The sequence below is a fragment of the Tenrec ecaudatus genome, chromosome 16 (assembly GCF_050624435.1).
Source record: "Tenrec ecaudatus isolate mTenEca1 chromosome 16, mTenEca1.hap1, whole genome shotgun sequence".
Taxonomy (NCBI): domain Eukaryota; kingdom Metazoa; phylum Chordata; class Mammalia; order Afrosoricida; family Tenrecidae; genus Tenrec; species Tenrec ecaudatus.
The window spans coordinates 78,658,926-78,668,165 of record NC_134545.1 but is presented as its reverse complement, the minus strand read 5'-3'; the positions used below and the strand labels follow the sequence as shown (position 1 = coordinate 78,668,165).

The 9,240-nt window shown below is 48.1% G+C and overlaps 1 pseudogene; it reads left to right on the top strand.

Annotated features, from left to right (window-relative positions):
* Positions 1–1,548: 1,548 nt before the first annotated feature.
* LOC142428992 (ubiquitin-ribosomal protein eL40 fusion protein pseudogene) lies at positions 1,549–2,085 on the top strand (annotated as a pseudogene).
* The last annotated feature ends 7,155 nt before the right edge of the window (positions 2,086–9,240 follow it).

Sequence of the window (9,240 nt, the reverse complement as noted above, 5' to 3'; positions counted from 1 at the left end):
GATAGACCATCCAGAGGGATTGCACTGAGTGTACGACAGAATCATCTCTGATAATAGGAGGTATTGTCGTGTTTAAAATCTCTTACATGTTTGGTATCTTTTTTACTTCTTTAATTTAGACCCCCTTGATACTATGCTGCTGATGGAGCCTCGGCCTCTTCCCCCTGCTTGGAAGTGTCGGACAAGAGTCCTGAGTCTCAGCAGGTTGAGAAGTCTTCTCAGTCACAGAGGTGGTAGTGCTAGGTTGGAGGAGACCAAAGTTCACACCCACAGCAACAGTGAGAAGCTGTGTGACTTTGGATAAATTGCTTCATTTCACGGATATGGAACTACAGAATCCATATCTGCCTACTGAAGATCCACAGGAAAGTGAGTCTGAAAGTCCCTCAGGTGTCGTGCTGCCTACCCATGAGGAGCGCTGGCACTGCGCTCCTGCAGCTCTCCTCCCTGTGGTCACCCCTCCAAGACATCTCTCCGTGAAGGACGCTTCCTGGTGGAGAATGCCATCAGTGTTGTCGTCCCCCCTGGAGTCTAGGCTGCTCCGGATCCCACTGTGACAGATGGTAGCAGAAGCGATGCTGTGGTGTCTGAAGTTAGACTCTGACTGACGGTGCATCCGTGTTCAGCTCAGCCTTCTAGTCGCAGTAACAAGATGAAACAGACACACCATGTTAAATAGTAGACGTGACTCTACCAAATGCCTCCCACATGGATTAGCCTGTAGGACATGATGGGGAGTGAAACACAAGAGGACCAAGACTGGGTGCACCCACTAGTGTTCAAAGGTCCGGGAAAGGTGTTCCCCCAAGAAGAAATGTTCTTTGATGGTGACCAGGTAGGGATGGGAGAAGAGGGAAGGAGAATGTTTTTAGGATAGGGGGTAGATAAGTGATAACTTGGGTCGAGGGGAAGGCAATTCAAATAAGAGAGAAGTTAAGGGGAAAATTCTGGGAGATTTGCAAGCGTTAAAGCCAGCGGAGGCCAGCACTGTTATACACACACTCCTGAAGCAACGGGGATCCACGAGTAAATGCTTGGATAGGCCCACGGACTGAACAGATGGGAACGGGAGAGTGGGGGGATAGCCAGGAATGTAGATAGATTTGACATAAGATATTTTCTTTTGCTGCAACTATATCCATGAATACGATGCAGCACACAGGGGGCAAAGTTGTGGAAACTGTTAGACAAAACCAAACATCTTGACGGAATGAGTAGCTGGAGCTAGGGCGTCAGGATCACAGTCTTTGGGGGCAGCAAGGGCTATTGGGCTAGCCTCATTCGCAAGGACAGTGTTTTAGACCTTAATTTAGTGAGTCATGACTGGGTCTTACAAGCTCCTGGGCAGCCATCCGAAGTGAAGTTCTTGAAGTCTCTCCCCATCCAGAGGAAATAAGAGTGATGGCCATCAAAAGGAGCAGTTCTCCACCTGTGGGTCGCGACCCCTTTGGGGGTCGAGCGACCCTTTCACAGGGGTCACCTGATTCATAACAGGAGCAAAATGACAGTGATGAAGTTGAAACAAAAATAATTTGATGGCTCTTTCTCTTCAGCAAGGCGGCCGGAGCAGGTAACGCAAAGATGCAGATCTTTGTGAAGACCCTGACAGGCAAGACCATCATCCTTGAGGTTGAGCCCAGCGACACCATTGAGAATGTCAAAGCTAAGATCTAAGACAAGGAGGGCATTCCCCCGGACCAGCAGCGTCTGATTTTTGCTGGTAAACAGCTGGAGGATGGCCGCACTCTCTCGGACGACAACATCCAGAAAGAGTCTACCCTGCACTTGGTGCTGTGTCTGCGTGGTGGTATCATCGAGCCGTCCCTGCGCCAGCTGGCCCAGAAGTACAACTGCGACAAGATGATCTGCCACAAATGTTATGCTCGCCTTCACCCCCGTGCAGTTAACTGCCGCAAGAAGAAGTGTGGTCACACCAACAACCTGCGTCCCAAGAAGAAGGTCAAATAAGGCCCCTGTCTGCCGGCTCTCCTGCCTCCTGCTGCTGGGGTTCTCCTGAGCCCAGTGGCCCTGGGCCCTCAATGAAGTCTCACTTTCACTGACCTGAAGCAAAAAAAAAAAAAAAAATTTTATGGTTGCAGATGACCACAACATGAGGAACTGTATTGAAGGGTCTCAGTATTAGGACGGTTGAGAACCACTGCTCAGAAGACACACGGAAACAGTCAAATGGTCTGAGGGACCACATGAACATCTGTCTCCATGACCAGCTGCCCTGAGAAGGATCACGTTAGAAGGTCCTAGATGGAGTGAGAAAAATATGTGAAACAAAATTCAAAAGGATAAAGAAACCAGGTTTACTAGTTGAATAGGTGATCCTCAAGACCAGGGGTGTCAAGCATACAGCCCCGGAGGTAATATGTTGTGGCCCACGATGCTCTGAAATAAAATGAAAAATTAAAAAAAAGTGTTATGAAGAAAATAGCACTTAGGTGAGATCGAGGCAATACTGTACACACAATTCCCTTGTTACATTTTATTTCAGAGCATCGTGGGCCAAAGAAAATTACCTCAGGGGCCGCATGTGGCCCACGGGCCGCCAGCTTGACACCCGGCTCTAGATTATTTTCTTTACCCTTCAGGCCAGGAACTGAACTCGCCTTGTTAGAACCATTGAGGATCCAAAGGGCAGCATTCGGTCAGAGGCAGAGTTCAGAGGCTGGGAAAGACGAAGGACGGAAACGGGAAACATGGGATAAAGCGAAATAAGCAAAGGGACATTGAAGGGATTGCAATGGACGCGTTTAATCAGAATGTGTATGAAGGTAAAACTATGATGGGCTATGTAACGCGTCACCTAATGCACAATGAAAAGCAGAACAACAAAAAACAATGCGGAGTGAAAACGACGTGGAAAATGTTTATATATTAAAACAAAGACTGCTTGACCGAAACTGCATGCGAGGCTCAAAGAATCACCCAGCTGAGCCCAGTCAATCCACAGAACTACGAACAGCAGTACTATACATTTGTTTTAGCCACTAAGTTGTGGGGTATGTTGCTGTACACTGGCTGAACACCCACCAAATGTGCCTGGGTTCCCAAATCAAGAGCAAGTCTAAAGCAAAATAATGAAGAGTTGTCTTTGGCACAAGATTGCCTGCTTTTGAATTTTTGCCACCATCCCCTTGGCAGCTGTATGGCCGTGGAAAGTTATTGAACTCTCGGGGTCTTTACACACACACACACACACACACACGTGCACGCACGCACGCACACAGGATCTATGTGCAGCCACTGAATTGATCTGACTCACCCTATAGGATAGAGTAGAACTACTCCCTAGGGTCTCTGAGGCTGTAAATTTCTTATGCGAGTTGACAGATACATCCTTCTCCTGACGAGTGACTTGTGGACTTGAATGCCTGACCTTGCACTTAGCAGCTCAGTGGGTAACTCATCCGAGGGCAACATGGCCCGGTACCAGTGCCTGGTGGCACTGCTGCTGCGATCAAATGAGAGAAAGCAGGTTGAGGGCCTTAGCCCAACGGCTGGTAGACTCCTCCGTGTATTTAAATTTCAGTGGTGGTGACAAGCCCTGACATTATTTAGCTCCTTGAAGTAAACATCTTCAAGAGGCTGTGCATATCCAACGATGCCATGATCCTTCACCGTGTCAGCTGAAATCACTGCGCTGCCTCTGTAGACACCCAAGACTCTCAACCCTTTCAGTCTCAGAGATGTAAGTTTTGGTTAAAGTCCCAACGACAGATTTAAAGTATTGTGAGTGATTTGCTGTAAGTCAGACCCTTATGAAATGCTTTACATACATTGATGTCACAGATCAAATATTGACTTTAATTATAGTCCTAGTCTTCAGGTTGACCTCGTGGTCCCCTTGGCACCCATGTTTGTTTAAAGGTTGAATCATGCGTCTTCTTGTTCCTCAACGAATCTACTGGAAATTCTAAAGATAAGAACCAGACACAATTAAATGGTTGCAATCATTGTTTCAAAAAAGTCCTTATTCACTTCCTTGAAAAATGTTTATTGAGCACCTGCTATGTGCTAGTTTAGACATAAGAGATGGGAAGGAAAGGGACCCTCTGATCTTAAGAAACGGAGTCTGTTGCAGGGACGAGTGGGAGGAGAGAGGGAGAGAGAGGGCTGTACTACTGCGAGGGCAGGGGCTGCGAAAGAGGGAGGCAGAGGGGCCATGGAAGCTGTGACGAGCCTCACTGGCTGCATCTCTCGGTGGGCCGCATGGCCTGGGAGGACCAGGTGGCGACGGAGTGGCAGCCAATTCCAATGTCCTTCTTCCCACACATGGAGGAGTGTGGCCATATGCCCACCGCTGGTTTCTTTCCTGGCTCTTTTGTCCTTTGCTGTAACGGGGGCCCTAGAACCACGTTCTGAACAACAGGGATATGAGCAGAGACGTCAGGAGCTGGTGGCCCCTTCATCTCTCTTTTCCTGCAATGGCATTGGCATACTCCCATGAGAGAGAAAATTCCAGCCCCTCTGCCTGGGATGTAATCCCGCCTTGCAGGGAGTCCTCTGCTGGGCTGATGGACAGGATGATGGTGGGACTAAGTCTCCACTTGAGTAGAGGGTGTGAACGAAGTCACCATCCTTTCTTTCGTTGGGGGTACGGTCTGCTGAAAGACAAACCCCACACCTCCACCCAAGCCGTCCCTTGGTGTATTAAAGGCATCTCCAACCGACAGGAAAAAGCCCAGGGCCATTGGAAGAAGAGCCCCTGGTGAGGGGGGGCACATTTGAGATCTCTGTCTGCAGGGGCAGAGGCTGAGGCCAGAGTGGCCAGGGACGATGGTATGGAGACCATGGGACAGAGCAAGGAGCCAAGCCAAGACCAAAGCAGACAGAACAGAGGCAGGACTGCTATGATGAGACTGGGAAGCAGAACAGCTGGCTGACTGGCTTCCTGGCCCATGGGAGGCAGAGACCAAGGGACCATGTGGCTGAGAGGCTGAGGCCTAGAGAGTCTTGGCTACAGACTGAGGAGAGGTACTGCTGTGCACCAATAACTGGATCCTTACTGCTTACCGGTGCTGACTTGTGATAACCTGTGAACGTCCTTAATAAGCTCCAATTATGAGTATTGTTTGTGAGTTCTGTGTGGCCATTGCCACCAACTACCGAACCCAGCACAGAAGCAGAGGGTTGGAGGGGGGGAGGGAACAGTTGGTGTCAGAGAAGGGTGATGAAGGGTGGAGGCTGGAGCCATGTCTGACTTTTGCCTCATGGCAACAGGGGGCTTTTATGGGGAGCCCTGGTGGCGCAGTGGTTATGCACTGGCTGCTAACCACAAGATCGGCAGTTTGAAACCATCAGCCACTGTGTAAGCGAAAGATGAGGTCTACAGGGAACATCCTTTCATTTCACTGGTGGCCTGCTTCTGGATTTGGGGGGGGGGGGGCGGCAAAAAGTCTCATTAGATAGTGATGTTTGGAACTGCCGCGGCCATCGTGTGAGCTTTAGGAGGCGATCGAGAGAATTCAGGATGACGGCCCGCGTCCTGACATTGAGAAGCCGTTCATTTAAAACTGTTATCTGATTCTGATTTAAAAGCAACACATGTCCTGGTGGCTTGCATATTTGGGGTTATTTCCAGTTAATTGAAGGCACTTACAGTGATGCTAGTTGCCAGCAGGGGTGAGGAACACGGCTCCAATGAACGACTAAAGTGAGTGAAGGACCTTCTGTGGCACAAACAGCTGGCGCTCGGTGACTAAGCTAATGGCTGGTGGGTTAACCCCCACCCCCCCCAGGGATGCTACAGAAGAAAGGCTTGTTTCTAGAAAGATGACATCTGAGAAGACTCTTGGGAGCTCAGAGCTGCCCTGTATGACAGAGGGTTTCTATGAGCTAGAAGGGACTCGTCAGCAATGGGTTTTGTTGGAGTGAAGGTTCTTGGGGGGCAATCATGTAACTCTCTTCTCTCACGCTTTCTCCTCCCCCAGCCACAGTATAGTCACTGCTGAACAATAAAAACAGTCCTGGACAGCATTTATTTCCCTGTCTTCAGTGTTTGCCTCCGTTGGTAGCTTTAGTGTGGCTGGCAGGGTAGCAGGTGAGGATAGGATGGAGAGCTCTGTCTCTGGAGTCAGACACGCTCTGGTTCAAACACCAAGTCTGCCCCTCACTTTGCTGTGTGGCCTTTGACACATGCTGTCAGCTCTTCAGATCTGACCTTCTTCATTCCTATAATGGAAAGATTAGTACTAGTACTTACTCAATGCAAGAATACTTTGTTCTATTAATTTGGCATTCAATGATGCACACCTTCCTGACACAATCGCTGAAGACAAATATGTGCATAAGCAAATGTAGCAAAGAAAGTTGATGGTGCCCGGTTATCAAAAGATATAGCATCTGGGGTCTTAAAGGCTTGCAGGTAAACAAGTAGCCATCTAGCTCAAAAATATCAAAGCCCACATGGAAGAAGCACACCAGCCTGTGTGATCATGAGGTGTAGAAGGGACCAGGTATCAGACATCAAAGAACAAAAAATCATATTAGTGGTGTCCACCTTCCCAATATGATCGCTGAAGACAAATGTGTGCATAAGCAAATATGGTGAAGAAAGCTGATGATACCCAGTTATCAAAAGATATAACATCTGGGATCTTAAAGACTTGAAGATAAACAAGAGGCCATTTAGCTCAGAAGCAACAAAGCCCACATCGAAGAAGCACACCAGCCTGTGTGACCATGAGGTGTCAAAGGGATCAGGTATCAGAAATCAAAGAACAAAAAAACCGTATCATTGTAAATCTGTAGGCAACTGGACACCACCTTAATAAAGGGTCCCAGGGAAGAGACGAGCCAGTCAGGGTGCAGGGTAGCATCAATGAAACATAACTTTCCTTTAATTCTTAAATACTACCTCCCCCCACTATCATGATCCCAATTCTACCTTACAAATCTGGCTAGACCAGAGGTTGTACATTGGTACAGACAGCAACTGTAAACACAGGGAATCCAGGACAGATGACCCCTTCAGGACCAGTGGTGAAAGTGGCGATACCTAGAGGGTGGAGGGAAGGTGGGATAAAGGGGGAACCCATTACAAGGATCTACATATAAATCCCTCCCTGGGGGATGGACAACAGAAAAGTGGGTGAAGGGGAACGTCGGATGGTGTAAGCTATGACAAAATAATAATTTATAAATTATCTAGAGGGAGGGGGGAGCGGGGAGGGAAGGGGAAAAATGAGCTGAATAAGGGCTCAAGTAGAAAGTAAATGTTTTGAGAATGATGATGGCAACAAATAAGCTTCAAATGTGCTTGACACGATGGATGGATGGATAGATGGATGGATGGATGGATGGATGGTGACAAGAATTGTACGAGCCCCCAATAAAATGATTTTTTTTAAATGGCCAAATGGTGTTATTGTGTGAACGAAACCGTTATCGCCTCTTCTTACACATCAGCATTCAGCACGATTTGCTTCCAGTATCCGGGAGTCTACATGACTTTCAGTGTCCTGGAGTGAAGCTTTGAAGGGACAGATTCACTGTAGCAACATCTGGATCGCTGCTACTGCCCTTCCTCGATGACCTCAACCTTGGTCTTCACAGTGACTAATAAAACACAGCCCATGTTTTTTCCTGCAGTTGTGCATGATTGCCTTTTTAAAAAATGATTCTACTTTTGTTGTCCTTGACAACAGACACAGAGAACAAGCCCATGAAAAGTTTCTACATGTACTATTTTCTATAGGATATTGATTGCATTCAATTGTGTACCCAGTGTCCCCTTCCTTTTGCAAATTGCTCCTCCTTCATGAATAAACACTCATTGCCCGAAGGTTCCCAGCTAGTCTTTCAAGTTGCTGTTGTCTGTTTGATCCCGCAAAGACAGGACATTGAGAGAGCACATGATCTTGGCAGGCATTTTTTACCAGGTAGGCTCAGATAGCCATGGCATGTGTGTGTGTAGTCTTCCAACTTCAATGGATCCAGAAAGGCTGTGTCCCATGAGAACTTGAAATTCTGCTGCAGTTTTGATCAGGATTCTTCCTTCTAGACTCTTAGTACAGAACTTTCAGTGGTGATAACTTGGCATCTAATGATTAACTTTGAAACTCAGTTTGAGAGCAACCCGATTCTTCCTGTAAGGTCTGCTTAATGATTCATGTTTAACCCAAGTCCAGGAACAAACACTATTAAAAACTTGAGTATTTGTTTTCTTAAGCTTAGCTCAGTCATCATCTCCTCAGGGAAGCCTCTCCTCCCTCAACCTCAGGATGACTTCGAAGGGGTACTTCCTCATTGTTCCATCTCTGCACTCTTGGCTACCTCGCTTTGGCTCTGCTCACAGAGAGCCCCATTGATTCTTCTCTCTACATCAGCAGAGCTTTGCATGACGCCTTGCCCACTACCAAACCAAACCAAACCACACTGCCATTGAGTTGCTGTCAACTCAGCGATACTAGGGGACAGGGTCGAACTGCCTCTGTGGGTTTCCAAGACCATCCAGAAATAGAAACATCGTTATCTTAGTGGCTGATGGTTTCGAACTTCGGCCCTTGTGAATCGTGGCCCAATGCGGAACCACTACACCAGCAGGGCTCCTTTTGTCTATTGCAGATGGACTAAATGTTTGCTGAATCAAGTGATGAGACTAGTGCTTGGTCCGTCCTCTGAAATGGGTGCGATTCTGTCAGGAATCACCTGTTCTAACGTATTAGTAGAAGATGTGCTGGTCCCGCGGTGAAGGCAGTGGCTGTTAGTTGTCAAGTTGGCCCCAGCTCATGGAGAGCCCATGCACAGAGGTTCGAACCACAAGCTTTTCTTTGGCTGCTATTATGAAAGCTCACCAGCCCCTTCTTCCTAGTATGTGTGGGCATGGGTAGCCTCCAAGGACAGGCAGTGGCTGCTCTTGGGGTGCACTGGCCAGGACCACAACCTGGGCCTCCAGAGCCACCGCTGCTCCCAGGAGAGCTGGTGTTAGTGCTGTTGCAGTTGAAATGCCCAAGGGCTCCTGAGCCAGAAATCTATACAGGGACAGATTGTCAGGCCTTTTCTCCCAGGGAGCCATTAGTTTGGCCCACCTGCCTTTGGCAACCCAGTGCCTAACCCGTGTGTCACCAGGGCTCTTTCCATGGAGGTTATTCCCAGATGCCAAGTCACCCTTTTGGTTCAATGCTGCACCGTCTTTCTCCAAGGGCTTCTTCTTTCAGTGCTCCTACTTCCGACCCTGTGGACACTCCCAAGGGTGCCGTCCTTTCTGCAGCATCTCTCTACATCAGT